Source organism: Tursiops truncatus, chromosome 20 (assembly GCF_011762595.2).
Source record: "Tursiops truncatus isolate mTurTru1 chromosome 20, mTurTru1.mat.Y, whole genome shotgun sequence".
In the NCBI taxonomy this organism is placed as follows: domain Eukaryota; kingdom Metazoa; phylum Chordata; class Mammalia; order Artiodactyla; family Delphinidae; genus Tursiops; species Tursiops truncatus.
Window position 1 is genome coordinate 24204410 of NC_047053.1, and position 22002 is coordinate 24226411.

The following is a 22002-nucleotide window of genomic DNA, read 5'->3' on the forward strand; positions in this document are numbered from 1 at the left end:
TTTTAGTACTTTTCTAGCTACAAGGAGATGCATGAATTGAGCTCATAAAATCTTCTCCTGAAAATATCCAACTATCTGAAGACCTGTTCTGCCAGTTTTTCCCAAAGCACAGAGTGCCTCACCTGATCTCCACCCTGAACTCCTTTCAGGAGATATTGAAGGTCAGCAGCTGCAGTGGCTCATAATTTAATCCTTGTAGAGGTAGATGGCAAGTGCCAATTTGTAGTTGACATAACTACATGGCCCTCATTGTTATTTATTCTATTTTTCTATTAGCAGGTTTATTTGAAAAAAAAAAAAAAGCTGGGATACATCAAAGGCAAGCAAGCTACATTTGGCAGGGGTCTTCTCTGCTGTTCTGAATATTTAAATAGTGCTAAGCATATTAGCAGATGACTTTCTACAGAAAATTTTCTATCAGTTGACAAGAATAAAAGGGTGTAAATTTCCCCCCTTTCAGGCTCAAGACTGTTGACTGCACCTAAGATACACCTAGGATGGAACTAAGTCTATCAGTTACCTGAGGAAATGATTGTGAAAAACTGTACTCCTCAGATATGCATATGACTTATTCTAAGCTCCACACAATGATTCTTGAATTGGAATGCAGATTTACAGGAACACTAAATTCAAATGAAAGACCATGGAAACAAGTTGCTTGGTTTAATCATTTCTACTTTACTCTAGCAGAGTTTTATTTTAGGGAATCAAAAATGCAAACCTACCAAGTGCATTTATGATACAAGTGTATGTCATAAAAAATTGGAGCAAGTATTTTCTTCCTAAATTTGCTAAAATCATGGGGTTGACACTAGCTTCTCTCTCTGTAGAACACATTCCTAGGAGAATATATAATATATTCTTTAGGTAGGTATGAAATTTAAACAATTTGAACCAAATTTATTTTTCATGTATTTAAATTCACAAAGAGCTCTATATGAGAGGGTAGCTAAATACTATCTTCACTAATTTGGAGTTCATATTTTAGGAATGTTAAGTCATTATGCCTATTTAAGAAGTTTTATTCATGTGCAAAGAAATCTGAAATGAAAGATTCAAGGACTAAGTTCTGTTCCTGTTTCTTACTGATCATCTTTATGATGATAAACATATAATTATTATTTTAATAAATTAAAATGTTATTAATATTATAATGTTATCTTATTACAATGTGTTCCTTGTATGAAATGAAATTTGTAAGTAATAGTTTTCTATGTATATCTAGAGCAAGACACTTTTTAAAAGTTTTGGTTTCAGTTTCTTTATCTGATTAAATGGGCTCAGATTGGACAGATGAGGTTATCTCTCAGATGCTTGCTGTCATTACCAATCTTTACTTCTAATCCTCAACTCTGTCTTTCTCTGATTTCCATTTGGTGAATGAAATTAAATGCTCTAAGTTGGAATAATAGAAAACTGATCAAGCTTGCTTATTGAATAACAATAATAATAACTCTATTGTTAAATGCCTATAGTGTGCCTTACAAATTATAGCTAATCCTCATGGGAAACCCTGCAAGGCAGTTGTAATTATACTCATTTTATAGATTTTGTTAAAAATGGAAGCTGGAGAGAGGCAAGGGATGATTAGGTAGAGCACAGAGGATTTTTAGTATCTCTGAAAATACTCTGTATGATACCACAATGATGGATGTCTGTCATTATGCATTTGTCCAAATGCATAGAATGTGCAACACCAGGAGTGAACCCTAAGGTAAACTATGGACTTTGAGTGATATGAGGTGTCAATGTAGGTTCATCAGTTGTAGCAAATGTACCACTCTGGTGAGTGATGTTTATAATGGGAAAGGCTGTGCATGTGTGGGGACAAAGGGTATATGAGAAATATCTGTACCTTCCTCTCACTTTTGCTGTGAACCTAAAACTTCTCTGAAAAATATAGTCTTAAAAAAAATAATACACAATACAGATGACATGCCAAAATTGGCATTTTACAAAGACTAGTTAGATGAAAGAGTTAGGACCAAATAAAAAGTAAAATTTTTCTTTGTTTGGATTAAGAAGATGGAATTTAGGGCTTCCCTGGTGGCGCAGTGGTTGAGAGTCCGCCTGCCGATGCGGGGGACACGGGTTCGTGCCCCGGTCCGGGAGGATCCCGCGTACCGCGGAGCGGCTGGGCCCGTGAGCCATGGCCGCTGAGCCTGTGAGTCTGGAGCCTGTGCTCCACAGCGGGAGAGGCCACAGCAGTGAGAGGCCCGCGTACCACAAAAAAAAAAAAAAAAAAAAAAAAGAAGATGGAATTTAAAACTCTAAGCCTGCAAAAAAATACACACAGGAATACAAAGAATATTAGCATGTGTGAGCTCTTCTCTAAGTATCACATAAATTAAGGTGAGCGGACAATTTCACAATCTCATTCACTCCAGAGATTACTCAGATTTAACTTTTACACATGTAGATCTATCACAATTGCATACTTGGTATTTCTTAAATGTGGGGAAAGTTTGTGAAATAGTAAATGGCTGGACAGTTCTAAAAAAATTCGTCTCTGAAAACATCATTAGAACAAAGACCACATTAGCCTCACTTCATTAACAAAGATCAAACTGTAGATGGAGTTTATTTTAACTCATCTGACAACATCTATATGTTTCCTCTAGTCCCTTGATGTAGACTATAAATTCAAAATACCAAGACATTTTCAATATAAAAACAAAGCAGAAATTGAGTTGCTTAACTTTTTTTTTTTTACTAAATTTACTAACTTCTTCAGAAGTTTCCAGTTGTCAAATAGACTATTAATATATACGAACATGGTATTACATTTTTGTGGTGAATTCAATATAGCCAAAAATTATTTGATATTACTTCCACTGAAAAGTGGAATCTAATTATGCAACCAGTGGATCTGGGCTGGTTTCAAAGACTTGCTTGACCAATAGGATGTGATGGAAAGGATGTTCCAGGATTTCTGAGGTTAGGACATAGAAAGCCTTGCAGCCTGGGGCCTCTTGGAACATTTATTTTAGTCTTGAGCCACCAAGTGAGAAGTGCAATTCCCCTGAGACTGCCATGCTAGAGACATGAGAGAGGGGAGAGAGAGAGATACCATCCAGCTGTTTCAGCCCCCAGTTGTGTCTCCAGACATCCTAGAGCAGAGACAAGTCTCCCCTTGCTGTTATGTCTAAATTCCTGACCCAGAAATATATGAGAAATTATAATAAAATGGTTGTTGTTTTAAGCTAAAAAACTGGAAGTTCAAATAGGTAATTAATTTTCCTAGTGTCATACAAATAGTAAAGAGAATAACCAGCATTGGTACACAGCCATATATTCCACCTCTCATGCCCTTTATTCCCCATGTATACTGCCACTCTTCATACCTAGCTTCCACAGTTATACAATATACTCTATTTGCTTATGAGATTTTTGATTCTCATTCTTTCAACAAACATTTACTGAGCACCCACCACTTTCCTTAGACTTGAGAAGCAATGGGTTTCTAAATTCGCATCAGAAATGCAATTTGTATTTGTATTTGTAGCCTAGTAGAGTTAAAAGCATGTTAAGAAATGGAACACTGTCAGATAATCTCCTTTATGCCTCAATTGCTCTCCAGTTATACGGTGGACAGAAACTCAGTCATTAGGGCTTTAAAAATATGAAAGGAGCAATGTAATGTATAATAAAATGTTGAAATCTTATTGAGATGAAGGGAAGTAAAACATCACTTTATGCTAAAGGAAGGGGAAGATTTACAAAAAGAGCAATTTTATATATAGTTTAATATAGTAATAATGATATACTTCTATAGTACTTTACAATTTATAAAGTCATCAAAACTATAGACAATATTTTAATCTGTTTATGGTTGGAAAACAAAACCAGTAATAATGGAAAAAAAAATAACTGAAGTCACTTTTAAATTCTTTCAGGAAGTTGGTTCTATCAAGTTCTTTTTTGGTTTTCAACATAAATTTGTTAGAGGAAGTTATTAAGCTTATCTTTCCAAATATCAAACAAATCATTATGTACCCTTATTTGATTAACTCATGTTTTCTTTATTCCCAACTTGATGTCATATATCAGAACAAGATAATATATAGGAAGGACCTTACTTATCTCTATAATAATCATTATATTTGTGCTGTTCTGGAAAGTTGACCCATTGTAATTATTGTAATTAACAGAAATGCAGTATATGGACATTACTCTGATTTACTGCTGAGTATGTGATGAGTCAGTATTTAACCATGCAGGATTTAATTGGTTGAGGGAAGACACAGAACACTGATCCTCCCACGTAGAGTGGGTATGAAGTTCCTCTTCCTCAAAAGGGTCATAAATTAAACAAGAGGCAAGAGAAGTTTAAAGGCACAAAGTAAGCACCATTTGAGCTTCCTTCCTCAAGAAGATTATACTTATACATAAATGATAGGTAATGTACACAACTGTCTCTAAAGTCTGGGGACAGTTCACCTCTCTGCTGAGAAACGACATGTAAAAAGAAACTACTCTTTCTCTACTTGATATGTTAGAGGGTTTTCCTCTTAGAAAGCCTAAGGACGAATGCCAACTCTAAACATGATGGAACAAGGAAAGAGTGTGAGAACATCATTCAGCTTCTGAATTCATCAACTCTGGGACCACATGTCTCTAGGTGTCTTGAAGTGGGAAATAGTAAGTTCATCATCATTTAAGTCATTTTTAGTCAGTTTTTTTTGAACTGGCAGTAAAAGTATCACCATGTACAAAGTATATCTTAGAAAAAAATAATAAAAATTATTTTACTGAAAACCTGAGTTTGTATAACCTTCAGATCTATATCTGCTACATCTACTTTGTTCTATATTTTTATCTACACATACTATATTGCTAAAAGCAGTTTTGGCTCATTTTATTTAAAGTGTATAGTACAAAATTGCCTGCTCTGATTACCTCGTAATGATCAAGAATGGCTTCCCTTCTCTGCTCCTCTCACCTCTGCCTCCTGTTCCTGTGATGACTGAGGCTGGCATGGCTTTTAGGAGGAAAAGGACATATTTTCAGGCTAAATACTACATCAACATATTTTCTAAACTTACTACTACTACAATAAGTATTGGAAGAAGAAGAGGAAGCAATAAAGAGAAGGAGGAGAGTGAAGAGGAGGAAAAAAAAGAAAAGGAGAAAGAAGAAGAGAATAAACCAGGAAATATATTTACATTATGGGCCCACTGTTAAATATTCCACCAGGATTTCATTGTCTGAGGTTTTATATTTAACAATTTCACTATCCAAGTTACTCAGAGGAATAAAAAGGAGGCAGAAGACTTGGCCCTACGTTCAAGAAGCTTGCATGCATTCCTCTTCAAGACGGCAAATAATGATTTGCTCTTTACAGCCTACACAATGAAACTTTGTAAAGTAATTGGGCCAGCTATTAGCCTGAACTAAGTGAAATTAAACATGTTTAAAATCTAAGTTTACTGGTAGAAGCAGAAGGCTAATTAAAGTTGCTTATATATGAGAAACCATTTTTAAAGATCCAAATAGCAAATCAATTGAATTAATATTTTATATTTCTTTTATAATATTTAGCACTGAAACTGCAATAAGCAAGATTAGTTTCTTTATTTTGTCTTCTGTTGAAGTGGACTAATTCAGTTGATCATGACAAGTATGTACCTGAATATCATTTGTAAATCTCAGTTATTAATTATTCTTTAAAACTGAGTATAAATTCATCTGAAAGTGTGAGAAATGTAGTGAGAGAAACAGGATTGTGACAAAATGTTCTCATTATGGTAAGATATACTGTCTCTTTTCAGATAATCAATAGAATAACAACAAGGGTAAAATAAAAGTTCACAAATCGTTACGTCTGATTTAAACTCTGTGGTGACTCTCTAGGATTACAACTCTTTTGGTTAGAAAACATGATTTCAAGCTCCTTAAAGTCAGGAAACATGATATTTAACTCTTAAGCCCTCACATTACCTAACATATGTCTAGCAATGTAAATTAAAATGTATTTATAAGTTTAATTGGATCTATAATTAATTATTTATAAATTTACTTAGTTCTATAATAACCCAGATTATTAATTAACCAGCCAGCATCTTGAGACAAGGCTATAGGAGAAGATGAGGTATCAGTTAAATTGCAAGGGCAACTCTTATGCATAATTCAGATCATGCATACATAATTTGTGACATTTTTAGAATCACTTCAAATAATTGTTTTGCTTTAAATATTTAGATCATAAACAATAAACCATGCTGTTTCCTGTGTCCAGACTCCTCTTTCAAGTCTCAAATAAAATGAATTTCTTTTTTTATTTTTTAAATTGGGGTATAGCTACTTCACAACGTTGTGCTGGTTTCTGCTGTACAGCAAAGTGAATCAGACATATGTATACACATATCCCCTACCTCCTGATTTTCCCTCTTATCTAGGTCACCACAGAGCAATGAGTAGATTTCCCCACACTATACAGCAGGCTCTAACTAGTTATCTATTCCATACATAGCAGTGCATACATGTCAATACCAATCTCCCAATTCAACCCACGCCCCTTTCTGCCCTTGGTGTCCATACGTTTGTTCTCTACATCTGAGTCTCTATTTCTGCTTTGCAAATAGGTTCATCTGTACCATTTTTCTAGATTCCACATATATGCATTAAATACATGATATTTGTTTTTCTCTTTCTGACTTACTTCACTCTGTATGATAGTCTCTAGGTCCATCCACATCTTTCCAAATGAACCAATTTCATTCCTTGTAATGGCTGAGTAATATTTTATTGTATATATGTACAACATCTTCTTTATCCATTCATCTGTTGATGGACCTTTAGGTTGCTTCAATGTCCTGGCTATTGTAAATAGTGCTGCAATGAACATTGGGGTACATGTGTCTTTTTGAAATATGGTTTTCTCAGGGTATATGCCCAGTAGTGGGATTGCTGGGTCACATGGTAGTTTTACTTTTAGTTTTTTAAGGACCCTCCATACTGTTCTCCATAGTGGCTATACCAATTTATATTCCCACCAACAGTGCAAGAGGGTTCCCTTTTCTCCACACCCTCTCCAGCATGTGTTGTTGGAAGATTTTTGATGATGGCCATTCTGACTGGAGTGAGGTGATACCTCATTGTAGTTTTGACTTGCATTTCTCCAATAATTAGTGATGTTGAGCATCTTTTAATATGCCTCTTGGCAATCTGTATGTCTTATTTGGAGAAATGTCTATTTAGGTCTTCTGCCCATTTTTAGATTGGGTTGTTTGATTTTTGGATACTGAGCTGCATGAGCTGTTCGTATATTGTGGAGATTAATCTCTTGTCCATTGCTTCATTTGCAAATATTTTCTCCCATTCTGAGGGTTGTCTTTTCATCTTATTTATAATTTCCATTGCTATACAAAAGCTTTTAAGTTTAATTAGGTCACATTTGTTTGATTTTGTTTTTATTTTCTTATTCTAGGATGTGGGTCAAAAAAGATCTTTCTGTGATTTATGTCAAAGAGTGTTCTTCCTATGTCTTCCTCTAAGACTTTTATAGTGTCCAGTCTTACATTTAGGTCTTTAATCCATTTCCAGTTTATTTTTGTGTATGGTGTTCAAGAGTGTTCTAATTTCATTCTTTTACAAGTAGCTGTCCAGTTTTCCCAGCACCACTTATGGAAGAGACTGTCTTTCCTCCATTATATATTCTTGCCTCCTTTTCCATAGATTAGTTGACCATAGGCACATGAGTTTATCTCTGGGCTTTCTATCCTGTTCCATTGATCTATATTTCTGTTTTTATGTCAGCACAATACTTTCTTGATTACTGTAGCTTTGTAATATAGTCTGAGTCAGGGTGCCGGATTCCTCTGCCTCTGCTCTTCTTTCTCAAGATTACTTTGGAGAGAGAGGGGAAGATGGTGGAAGAGTAAGACGCAGAGATCACCTTCCTCCCCACAGATACACCAGAAATACATCTACATGTGGAACAACTCCTAAAGAACACCTACTGAATGCTGGCAGAAGACCTCAGACCTCCCAAAAGGCAAGAAACTCCCCACATACCTGGGTAGCGCAAAAGAAAAAAGAATAAACAGAGACAAAAGAATAGGGACGGGACCTGCACCAGTGGGAGGGAGCCATGAAGGAGGAAAGGTTTCCACACTCTAGAAGCCCCTTCACGGGCAGAGACTGTGGGTGGCAGAGGGGGTGGAGCTTCGGAGTCATGGAGGAGAGCGCAGCCACAGGGGTGCAGAGGGCAAAGTGGAGAGATTCCCGCACAGAGAATCCATGCTGACCAGCACTCACCAGGCTGAGAGGATTGTCTGCTCACCCGCTGGAGCTGGCGGGGCTGGGAGCAGCGGCTCGGGCTTTGGTCAGAGCGCTGCGAGAGGACTGGCGGCATGAACACAGCCTGAATGGGTTAGTGCACCACAGCTGGCCGGGAGGGAGACCAGAAAAATGTCTGGACCTGCTGAAGAGGCAAGAGACTTTTTCTTCCCTCTTTGTTTCCTGGTGCGTGAGAAAAGGGGATTAAGAGTGCTGCTGAAAGGAGCTCTAGAGATGGGCATGAGCCGCGGCTAACAGCGCAGACCTGAGACGGGCATGAGATGCTAAGGCTGCTTCTGCCGCCAACAAAAAAACCTGTGTGCGAGCACAGGTCACTCTCCACACCTCCCTTCTGAGGAGCCTGTGCAGCCCGCCACTGCCAGGGTCGCAGAATCCAGGGACAACTTCCCAAGCAGAATGCATTGTGCACCTCAGGCTGGTGCAACATCACGGCCAGCCTCTGCCACCACAGGCTCGCCCTGCACACCGTATCCCTCCCTCCCCCTGGCCTGAGTGAGCCAGAGTCCCTGAATCAGCAGATCCTTTAACCCTGTCCTGTCTGAGCGAAGAACAGAGGCCCTCCAGCGACCTACACGCAGAGGTGGGGCCAAATCCAAGGCTGAAACCCAGAAGCTCTGCGAACAAAGAAGAGAAAGGGAAATCACTCCCAGCAGCCTCAGGAGCAGCGGATTAAATCTCCACAATCAACTTGATGTACCCTGCATCTGTGGAATACCTGAATAGACAACGGATCAGCCCAAATTGAGGAGGTGGACTTTGAGAGCAAGATTTATTATTTTTTCCCCTTTTCCTCTTTTTGTGATTGTGTATGTGTATGCTTCTGTGTGAGATTTTGTCTGTATAGCTTTGCTTTCCCCATTTGTCCTAGGGTTCTATCCGTCCATTTTTTGTTTGTTTTTTACTTAAATTTTTTTTTCTTAATAATTTTCTTTATTTTAATAACTTTATTTTATTTTACCTTACTTTATTTTCTTTTCTTTTATCCTCTTTCTTTCTTTCTACTTTTTCTCCATTTTATTCTGAGCCATGTGGATAAAAGTCTCTTGGTGCTGCAGCCAGCAGACAGTGCTGTGCCTCTGAGGTGGGAGAGCCAACTTCAGGACACTGGTACACAAGAGACTTCCCAGCTCCACGTAATATCAAACGATGAAAATCTCCCAGAGATCTACATCTCAACATGAACACCCAGCTTCACTCAACGACCAGCAAGCTACAGTGCTGGACACCCTATGCCAAACAACTAGCAAGACTGGAACACAACCTCAGCCATTAGCAGAGAGGCAGCCTGAAATCATAATAAGCCCACATACATCCCAAAACACACCACCAGACGTGGACCTGCCCACCAGAAAGAAAAGATCCACCCTCATCCACCAGAACACAGGCACTCAACCATGAATCATACACAACCCACTGAACCAACTTTAGCCACTGGGGACTGACACCAAAAACAATGGGAACTACGAAAATGTAGCCTGCAAAATGGAGACCCCAAACACAGTAAGATAAGCAAAATGGGAAGACAGAAAAACACACAGCAGATGAAGGAGCAAGATAAAAACCCACCAGACCTAACAAATGAAAAGGAAATACACAGTCTACCTGAAAAAGAATTCAGAATAATGATAGTAAAGATGATCCAAAATCTTGGAAATAGAATAGACAAAATGCAAGAAACATTTAACAAGGACCTAGAAGAACTAAAGATGAAACAAGCAACGATGAACAACAAAAATAAATGAAATTAAAAATCCTTTAGAAGGGATCAGTAGCAGAATAACTGAAGCAGAAAAATGGATAAGTGACCTGGAAGATAAAATAGTGGAAATAACTACTGCAGAGCAGAATAAAGAAAAAAGAATGAAAAGAACTGAGGACAGTCCCAGAGACCTCTGGGACAACATTAAATGCACCAACATTTGAATAATAGGGGTTCTAGAAGAGGAAGAGAACAAGAAAGGGACTGAGAAAATATTTGAAGAGATTATAGTTGAAAACTACCCTAGTATGGGAAAGGAAATAGTTAATCAAGTCCAGGAAGCACAGAGAGTTCCATACAGGATAAATAGGAGAAACACGCCAAGACACATATTAATTAAACTATCAAAAATTAAATGCAAAGAAAACATATTAGAAGTAGAAAAGGAAAAACAACGAATAACACACAAGGGAATCCCCATAAAGTTAACAGCTGATCTTTCAGCAGAAACTCTGCAAGCCAGAAGGGACCGGGAGGACATACTTAAAGTGATGAAGGAGAAAAACCTACAACCAAGATTAGTCTACCCAGCAAGGATCTCATTCAGATTTGATAGAGAAATTAAAACCTTTAGAGACAAACGAAAGCTGAGAGAGTACAGCACCAACAAACCAGCTTTAGAACAAATGCTAAAGGAACTTCTCTAGGCAAGAAACACAAGAGAAGGAAAAGACCTACAATAACAAATGCAAAACAATTAAGAAAATGGTAATAGGAACATAAATATTGATAATTGCCTTAAATGTAAAAGGACTAAATGCTCCCACCAAAAGACGCAGACTGGCTGAATGGATACAAAAACAACATCCATATATATGCCTTCTACAAGAGACCTACTTCAGACCTAGGGACACATACAAACTGAAAGTGAGGGGATGGAAAAATATATTCCATGCAAATGGAAATCAAAAGATAGCTGGAATAGCAATTCTCATATCAGACAAAATAGACTTTAAAATAAAGACTATTACAAGGGACAAAGAAGGACACTACATAGTGATCAAGGGATCAATCCAAGAAGAAGATATAACAATTGTAAATATTTATGAATCCAACATAGGAGCACCTCAATACATAAGGCAAATACTAAGAGCCATAAAAGGGGAAATCAACAGTAACACATTCATAGTAGGGAACTTTAACACCCCAGGTTCACCAATGGACAGATCATCCAAAATGAAAATAAATAAGGAAACACAAGCTTTAAATGATACATTAAACAAGATGGACTTAATTGATATTTATACTACATTCCATCCAAAAACAACAGAATACACATTTTTCTCAAGTGCTCATGGTACATTCTCCAGGATAGATCGTATCTTGGGTCACAAATCAAGCCTTGGTAAATTTAAGAAAATTGAAATTATATCAAGTATCTTTCTGACCACAGTGCTATGAGACTAGATATCAATTACAGGAAAAGATATGTAAAAAATACAAACACATGGAGGCTAAACAAAACACTACTTAATAACGAAGTAATCACTGAAGAAATCAAAGAGGAAATAAAAACATGCCTAGAAACAATTGACAATGGAGACACGACGACCCAAAACCTATGGGATGCAGCAAAAGCAGTGCTAAGAGGGAAGTTTATAGCAATACAATCCTACCTTAAGAAACAGGAAACATCTCAAATAAACAACCTAAACTTGCACCTCAAGCAATTAGAGAAAGAAGAACAAAAAAACCCAAAGTTAGCAAAAGGAAAGAAATCATAAAGATCAGATCAGAAATAAATGAAAAAGAAATGAAGGAAACAATAGCAAAGATTAATAGAACTAAAAGCTGGTTCTTTGAGAAGATAAACAAAATTGGTAAACCATTAGGCAGACTCATCAAGAAAAAAAGGGAGATGACTCAAATCAATAGAATTAGAAATGAAAAAGGAGAAGTAACAACTGACACTGCGAAGTACAAAGGATCATGAGAGATACTACAGACATCTCTATGCCAATAAAATGGGCAACCTGGAAGAAATGGACAAATTCTTAGAAATACACTACCTGCCAAGATTGAATCAGGAAGAAATAGAAAATATGAACAGACCAATCACAAGCACTGAAATTGAAACTGTGATTAAAAATCTTCCAACAAACAAATGCCCAGGACCAGATGGCTTCACAGGCGAATTCTATCAAACATTTAGAGAAGAGCTAACACCTATCCTTCTCAAACTCTTCCAAAATATAGCAGAGGGAAGAACACTCAAAAACTCATGTTATGAGACCACCATCACCCTCATACGAAAACCAGACAAGGATGTCACAAAGAAAGAAATTTACAGGCCAATATCACTGATGAACATAGAGGCAAAAATCCTCAACAAAATACTGGCAAACAGAATCCAACAGCACATTGAAAGGATCATACACCATGATCAAGCGGGTTTTATTCCAGGAATGCAAGGATTCTTCAATGTATGCAAATCAATCAATGTGATACACCATATTAACAATTTGAAGGAGAAAAACCATATGGTCATCTAGATAGATGCAGAGAAAGCTTTTGACAAAATTCAACACCCATTTATGATAAAAACCCTCCAGAAAGTAGGCATAGAGGGAACTTTCCTCAACATAATAAAGCCATATGTGACAAACCCACAGACAACATCATCCTCAATGGTGAAAAATTGAAAACATTTCCACTAAGATCAGGAACAAGACAATATTGCTCACTTTCACCACTATTATTCAACATAGTTTTGGAAGTTTTAGCCACAGCAATCAGAGAAGAATAGGAAATAAAAGGAATCCAAATCAGAAAAGAAGAAGTAAAGCCATTACTGTTTGCAGATGACATGATACTATACATAGAGAATCCTAAAGATGCTACCAGAAAACTACTAGAGCTAATCAATGAATTTGGTAAAGTAGCAGGATACAAAATAGATGCACAGAATTTTCTGGCATTACTATACACTAATGATGAAAGATCTTAAAATGAAATCAAGGAAACCCTCCCATTTACCACTGCAAAAATAAATAAATAAATAAAATATCTAGGAATAAACCTACCTAAGGAGACAAAAGACCTGTATGTGGAAAATTATAAGACACTGATGAAAGAAATTAAAGATGATACAAATAGATGGAGAGATATACCATGTTCTTGGATTGGAAGAATCAACATTGTGAAAATGACTCTACTACCCAAACAATCTATAGATTCAATGCAATCCCTATCAAACTACCACTGGCATTTTTCACAGAACTGGAGCAAAAAATTTCACAATTTGTATGGAAACACAAAAGACCCCGAATAGCCAAAGCAATCTTTAGAATGAGAAATGGAGCTGGAGGAATCAGGCTCCCTGACTTCACACTATACTACAAAGCTACATTAATAAAGACAGTATGGTACTGGCACAAAAACAGAAATATAGATCCATGGAATAGGATAGAAAGCCCAGAGATAAACCCACGAACATATGGTCACCTTATCTTTGATAAAGGAGGCAGGAATGTACAGTGGAGAAAGGACAACCTCTTCAATAAGTGGTGCTGGGAAAACTGGACAAGTACATGTAAAAGTATGGGATTAGATCACTCCCTAACACCATACACAAAAATAAACTCAAAATGGATTAAAGACCTAAATGTAAGGCCAGAAACTATCAAACTCTTAGAGGAAAACATAGGCAGAACACTCTATGACATAAATCACAGCAAGATTCTTTTTGACCCACCTCCTAGAGAAATGGAAATAAAAACAAAAATAAACAAATGGGACCTAATTAAACTTCAAAGCTTTTGCACAGCAAAGGAAACCATAAACAAGACCAAAAGACAACCCTCAGAATGGCAGAAAATATTTGCAAATGAAGCAACTGACAAAGGATTAATCTCTGAAATTTACAAGCAGCACATGCAGCTCAATAACAAAAACACAAACAACCCAATCCAAAAATGGGCTGAAATCCTAAACAGACATTTCTCCGAAGAAGATAAACAGACTGCCAACAAACACATGAAAGAATGCTCAACATCATTAATTATTAGAGAAATGCAAATCAAAACTACAGTGAGATATCATCTCATACCAGTCAGAATGGCCATCATCAAAAAATCTAGAAACAATAAATGCTGGAGAGGGTGTGGAGAAAAGGGAACATTCTTGCACTGCTGGTGGGAATGTGAATTGGTACAGCCACTATGGAGAACAGTATGGAGATTCCTTAAAAAACTACAAATAGAACTGCCATATGACCCAGCAATCCCACTACTTGGCATATACCCTGAGAAAACCATAATTCAAAAAGAGTCATGTACCAAAATGTTCATTGCAGCTCTATTTACAATAGCCAGGAGATGGAAGCAACCTAAGTATCCATCATCGGACGAATGGATAAAGAAGATATGGCACATATATACATGGAATATTACTCAGCCATAAAAAGAAATGAAATTGAGCTATTTGTAATTAGTGGATAGACCTAGAGTCTGTCATACAGAGTGAAGTAAGTCAGAAAGAGAAAGACAAATACCGTATGCCAACACATATATATACGGAATTAAGAAAAAAAAATGTCATGAAGAACCTAGGTGTAAGAGAGCAATAAAGACACAGAGCTACCAGAGAATGGACTTGAGGATATGGGGATGGGGAAGGATAAGCGGTGACAAAGTGAGAGAGAGGCATGGACATATATACACTACCAAATGTAAAATAGATAGCTAGTGGGAAGCAGCTGCATAGCACAGGGAGGTCAGCTCGGTGCTTTGTGACCACCTGGAGTGGGGGGATAGGGAGGGTGGGAGGGAGAGAGATGCAAGAGGGAGGAGATATGGGAACATATGTATATGTATAGCTGATTCACTTTGTTGTCGGGCAGAAACTAGCACATCATTGTAAAGCAATTATACTCCAATAATGATGTAAAAAAAGAGAAAAAAAAGAGAGAAAAAAAAAGAGAGATTACTTTGGCTATTTGAGATCTTTCATGTTTCCATACAAATTTTAAGGCTTTTCTTCTAGTTCTGTGAAAAACACCATTGGTACTTTGATAGGAATTGCATTTAATCTGTAGATTGCTTTGGGTAGTACAGTCATTTCCACAATATTGATTCTTCCAAAGCAAGAACATGGTATGTATCTCAGTCTGTGTCATCTTTGGTTTCTCTCATCAGTGTCTTAGAGTTTTCTGAGTACAGGTCTTTTACCTCCTTAGGTAGGTTTATTCCTAGTTATTTTATTTGTTTTGTGGCAATGGTGAATGGGTTTGTTTCTTAAATTTCTCTTTCTGATTTTTCATCATTAGTGTATAGGAATGCCAGAGATTTCTGTGCATTAATTTTGTACCCTGTTACTTTACCAAATTCATTCATTAGCTCTAGTAGTTTTCTGGTAGCATCTTTAGGATTCTCTATGTATAGTATCATGTCATCTGCAAACAGTGACAGTTTTACTTCTTCTTTTCTAATTTGGATTCCTTTTATTTATTTTTCTTGTCTGATTTCCGTGGCTAGGACTTCCAAAACTATGTTGAATTATAGTAGTGAGAGTGGACATCCTTGTCTTTTTCCTGACCTTAGAGGAAATGCTTTCAGTTTTTCACCACTGAGAATGATGTTTACTGTGAGTTTGTCATATATGGCCTTTATTATGTTGAGGTAGGTTCCCTCTATGCCCAGTTTCTGGAGAGTTTTTATCATAAATGGGGGTTGAATTTTGTTGAAAGCTTTTTCTGCATCTATTGAGATGATCATATGTTTATTTTCTTCTTCAGTTTGGTAATATGGTGTATCTCATTGAATGATTTGCATACGTTGAAGAATCTTTGTGTCCCTGGGAAAAATCCCAATTGATCATGTTGTATGATCGTTTTAATGTGTTGCTGGTTTCTGTTTGCTAGTATTTTGTTGACGATATTTGCTTCTATGTTCATCAGTAATATTGGTCTATAATTTTCTTTTTTGTGGTATCTTTGTGTGTTTTTGGTATCAGGGTGATGGTGTTCTTGTAGAGTGAGCTTGGGAGTCTTCCTTCCTCTGCAATTTTTTGGAAGAGTTTGAGAAGGATGGATGTTAGCTCTTCTCTAAAAGTTTGATAGAATTTGTCTGTGAAGCCATCTGGTAGTGGACTTATTTTGGGAAGATTTTTAATTGCAGTTTCAATTTCATTACTTATGATTGACCTGTTTATATTTTCTATTTCTTCCTGGTTCAGTCTTGGAAGTGTATACTTTTCTACGAATTTGTCCGTTTCTTGCATGTTGTCCATTTTATTAGCATAGAGTTGCTTGTAGTAATCTCTTATGCTCCTTTGTATTTCTGCAGTGTCTGTTGTAACTTCTCCTTTTTCATTTCTAATTTTATTGTTTTGAGTCCTCTTCCTCTTTTTCTTGATTAATCTGCCTAAGGTTATCAATTTTGTTTATCTTCTCAAAGAACCAGATTTCATTTTTTTGATCTTTGCTATTGCTTTCTTTGTTTCCATTTCACTTATTTCTTCTCTGATTTTTATTTTTTCTTTCCTTCTACTAACTTTTGTTTTTTGTTGTTGTTCTTCTTTCTCTAGTTACTTTAGGTGTAAGGTAACGGTTGTTTATTTGATATTTTTCTTGTTTCTTGTGGTAGGATTTTATTGCTATAACCTTCCTTCTTAGAACTGTTTTTGCTGCATCCTATAGATTTTGGGTCATTGTAATTGCATTGTCATTTGTTTCTATATATCTTTTGACTTCCTCTTTGATTTCAGCAGTGATTTCTTGGTTATTTATTTAGTAGCATATTATTTAGCCTCTATGTGTTTTTGTTGTTTACAATTTTTTTTCCTGTAATTGATTTCTAATCTCATAGTGTTGTTGGAAAAGATGTTTTATATGATTTCATTTTTCTTAAATTTGCCAAGACTTGATTTGTGACCCAAGATGTTATGTATCCTGGAGAACATTCCATGTGCACTTAAGAAGAAAGTGTATCCTGTGGTTTTTAGATGAAATGTACTATAAATATCAATTAAGTCTATCTGGTCTATTGTGTCATTTAAAGCTTGTTTCCTTTTTTATTTTCTGTCTAGATAATCATTCATTGATGTAAGTGGGATGTTAAAGTCCCCCACTATTATGGTATTACTGTTGATTTCCACTTTTATGGCTGTTAGCGTTTGCCTTATGTATTGAGGTGCTCCTATTTGGGGGCATACATATTTTAAATTGTTATTTCTTCTTCTTGGATTGGTCCCTTGATCATTATTTAATTTCTTTCCTCTTGTCTTGTAACAGTCCTTATTTTCAAGTCTATTTTATCTGATGTGAGCATTGCTACTCCATCTTTCTTCTGATTTCCATTTGCAGGGAATATCTTTTTCCATCTGCACACTTTCAGTCTGTATGTATCCTTAGGTCTGAAGTGGGTCTCTTGTAGACAGCATATATATGGGTCTTGTTTTTGTATCCATTCAGCCAGTCTGTGTGTTTTGGTTGGAACATTTAACCCATTTATAATACATTTAATGTAATTATTGACACATATGTTCCTATTACCATTTTCTTAATTGTTTTGAGTTTGTTTTTGTAGGTTCTTTTCTTCTCTTGTGTTTGCTGCCTAGAGAAGTTCCTTTAGAATTTGCTGTAGGGATGGTTAGGTGGTGCTGAATTCTCTTAGCTTTTGCTTGCCTGTAAAGCTTTTGATTTCTCTTTCAAATCTGAAGGAGATCCTAGCTGGGTAGAGTAATTTTTGTTGTAGGTTCTTCCCTTTCATCACTTTAAATATATCCTGCCACCCCCTTCTGGACTGCAGAGTTTCTGCTGAAAAATCAGCTGATAACCTTATGGGAATTCCCTTGTATGTTATTTGTTTCTTTTCCCAAGCTTCTCTTAATATTTTTTTCTTTGAATTTAATTTTTATTACTTTGATTAGTATGTGTCTCAGTATGTTTCTCCTTAGGTTTATCCTGAGTGGGACTCTGTGCTTCCTCGACTTGGGTGGCTATTTCCTTTCTAACGTTAGGGAAGTTTTCAACTACCATTTTTTCAAATATTTTCTCAGACCATGTCTCTTTCTTTTCTTCTTCTGGGACCCTTATAATTCTAGTGTTGGTGTGTTTAATGTTGTTCCAGAGGTCTCTGATACTGTCTTCATTTCTTTACATTCTTTTTTTTTTCTTTATTCTGCTCCTCCACAGTTATTTTCACCATTCTATCTTTCAGCTCACTTATTAATTCTTCTGCCTCAGTTATTCTGCTCTTGATTCCTTCTATAGTATATTTCATTTCAGTTATTTTGTTGTTCATCTCTGTTTGTTTGTTCTTTACTTCTTTCAGGTCCTTGTTAAACAGTTCTTGTATAATCTTGATCCAAGCCTCCATTTTATTTCTGAGATTTTGGATCTTCTTTACTATAATTACTTTGAATTATTTTTCAAGTAGTTTGCCTATTTCCTCTTCATTTATTTGGTCTTGTAGGTTTTTACCTTTCTCTTCAATCTATAACAAATTTTTTGTCATCTCATTTTTTTGATGAGTGGGGCTATGTTCCTGTCTTGCTGGTTGTTTTGTCTGAGGTGTCCAGCACTGGAGTTTGCAGGAAGTTGGGTGGAGCTGTGTCCTGTTGCTGAGATGAGGATGACCAGGAGAGCTCACACTGATTAATATTCCCTGGGGCCCAAAATTCTCAGCTAGTCCAGCAGCTTGGACTTGGCATTCCCACCACAGGATCTCAGGCCTGACCCCTGGCCTGGTCACTTGGGGATTCCTCCCACCCACTTAGGTATCCAAGGTCCCCCAATAGCACCCAGTATGTGTTCTACAAGAATTTCTTCAATGCATTCTTTGTGTATTTGCGAGTAAATGCAAACTCCATGTCCTCCTATTCTGCCATCTTGACTTCATCTCCCTTATAATGAACTCCCTTAGGAGATCTCTGATCTCTCAAACCAGGTTAGATTTTAATTAATTTATTTATTAATAAATAATCTATAATATAATTAATATTATATACTTGCTTTGAATAAATACAAACACCAATAATACTTGGATAATGATTTATATAATTTATTTTCTTCAGTAGACTGTAAGAATTCTGAGAGCTCAGACCACAGCTTTCTTGTTTTTGGCTCTATCCCCAAAAACAAGAGTAAGGCACAGTGCTTTGCATTTTGTAAGCGCTCAAACAATTTGTTAAATGAATGAATACACAGAAGAAATGAACCCTCTTATGTAAGGCAGGAAGGAGCTAATTTCCATGAGTTATCATATATTTTATAAATAATACCAAGGAAAATGTTCAAAATATAAGAACTGAAACACTAGAATCAAATATGTAGTATGATCTTATTTTTGTAAGAAAAATACACAAATGTAAAATGTTAAAAGTGCTTCAAGATGTTGTCTCTGTATGGTAGTATTATAATTTTTTGCTTTTCACCTTGAAATTGCCTATATATTTTTTCCATTTTTAATTTTATTTTTGTATCTGTAAATTTATTAAATTTAATTTATGTATACAACACTTAAAGAAAACATATCATTCACAACTCTTATGTAGAAAAAACAGCAGTCCAGAGCTAACCACTTTAATTATTCTATGTATATATTTGCCTATATATTTTTGCTTAATACTAATTCATTACTTTCAATATTAGATACTTATTGAATTAATATTCTGTGTGGAAACAATATAAGTCCTTTCAGAAAGAAAAGTACAAAATCAGAAATGTGATCCTCTTTTTAAGAAGCAAATCAGTTTTAGTGCTGGACTTTGAATATCCCATTTTTGTCTTGATAAGAAAGCTGAATTTATGGCCTATAAACAAAGCAGACACACACTGAAATGGTTAGAAAAGGCATTAATAGGTCAAACTTATCAGAGCAGTTAAATTTGACTCTTCTCTTTTCCACAGAATAAGTGACATATATACACACACAAATATACAAAGGATTGGTATCAAATTATTTTACTTTAAAACCTGTCATTATCCTTCTGAAATGTAAGTATCTAAGTTTATGTGAAAACAAAAATTACTAAAAAATGTTTTAGAAAATTGAGCAAAGTCATAAAGTATGACTAGGGTAGGAGAGAGTGATGGTTCATAAATCACATCTGCCATTAATCAGTTATACATAAAGGGAAGATAAAATTAAATCACTGCTTTTATTTTTCCTTTCCCATATCATTACCAAACTCAAGTTTGGCTGCTGGCCACTAAAAAGCCAATAATTCAAGAGGCAAGTGCCAGTAGAAAGGAGAGGTGCTTTAATCAGAAAAGCTGGCAATCTGGGGAGAAGGTGGACTCATGTCCAGAGAGCAACTCCAAAGATTCTGCTCAGGCATGACAATTCTTAGAGGGAAAAATTAGGGGAAAGGATTTCAGTGAATCATGCAGGTAGGAGGTTGGGTTCTGCATTATTCTCCATTGTGAGCAAACTGGCTGAATCTCCCTTCAGATGTTATCTTGCCCGCATGATCTGCCTGCAGGATTCCTTAGGTGGCTGTTGGGGGTAGAGAGCTAATTATTCTTTCTTCTTTTTATTTAGGAAAAGAATTGACAAGTTAGGCAAGGCATGGTGTTCATTCAGGAAAGCATAAGTCAGTAGTTAGTTTCAATTGCTTAGTGATCTCATTCCTGTAATTGGGTGTTTGAGATTAGGTGGGGACAGAAATAGGTAAACAGAAAAGGGGCAAAAGAGCTGCCTTCATTTTAAATAATTTCTTCCATGTTCCATAAAAAAGTATCGGTATTGATTTTTAAATATATTATCATATTTTTCCCCCATTTCATTAACTTTACTTTGTACCTATCACTAATTCTTTATCCAAGATCTCCAATAGAATTGTAAAATACTACCTTCAAATATAATCAAATATATCAGGTAATTTACAAAATACATCTTTTCCTTGAAAGTACTCTCTTAGATCTGTGTCATTCTGTTCCAGTCTGATGTGGTTTCTCTCTACGCCTACTATGTAGCTGTAATTCTGGATATTATTTTCAGAATCATTGTGGAATCATTCTACTTTTTTGGTTTCCCTGTTTTCTGGAACCTATGTCTTCTCTGTTAATCCATTCCCTCATTTTTATAGAGGAAATTCTTCCAAAAGCCTTCAGATAAAGGACACATCAGAGGTACCTTTGAGATTTAGCAGTCTACATCTTCATCTTTTCATCACATGTGGTTGATGACTTATAAAAGTATATGTTGGATATTATCTTCCATCAGTTTCTAAATACAGTGTTCCATTCTAGTTTCCAATGTGTAATTGAGAAACCTAATACAATCTGTTTTGAGACCTTTTACATGGTTTTTTGTTCTTTTTGTTGTGGTGGTGGTAATTGTGTTCTCTCAAGAAGCTTTCAGTGTTTTGGTGTTTTGCATTTACTATCACGTAAATTTATGTGGATCTCTTTTAATTCCATGTGCTAAACATTTTGTGGAAACTTTCAATTTAGGAATGATTCTCTTTCAGGACAGTGCAATTTTCTTATAATATATTTTGGGCATTCTTCTTTTGCTCTTCCATCTTTTTGAAATTTCTTTCAGTTACATATGGACCTCTTTGGGGAACCTCTAATTATTTTTTCCTATTTATTTATTTTTTTTACTTTCTATGATAGCGTCTCAACTTTACCTTTAACCTTTCTACAATTATATTTCTTTACTTGGATTAATACATATATTAGTACATAATTTCTAAGAACATTTTTGTTTGTTTTCTAATAGCTAATTTAAAATATGACACTTTATCCTTGTTTCATGGCCACAGTGTTTCTTTCTTATTTCTCCATAACCTTTGTTTTTTTTTAATTTGTCTCTGCCCCATGCATTGACCTTGTTTCCTCTGATTTCAACTTTTGTTTAGTTGTATGTTTGTTTGCTTTGATCTTTTTCTTATAAAAATCTTAATTTAAATGGCTTGTGATCATTGGCTCCTGCTCATGACTAAGAATGGGACTTAGGAGTGAGACACAGAGAAGCTGCTATGGAGCTCTATGT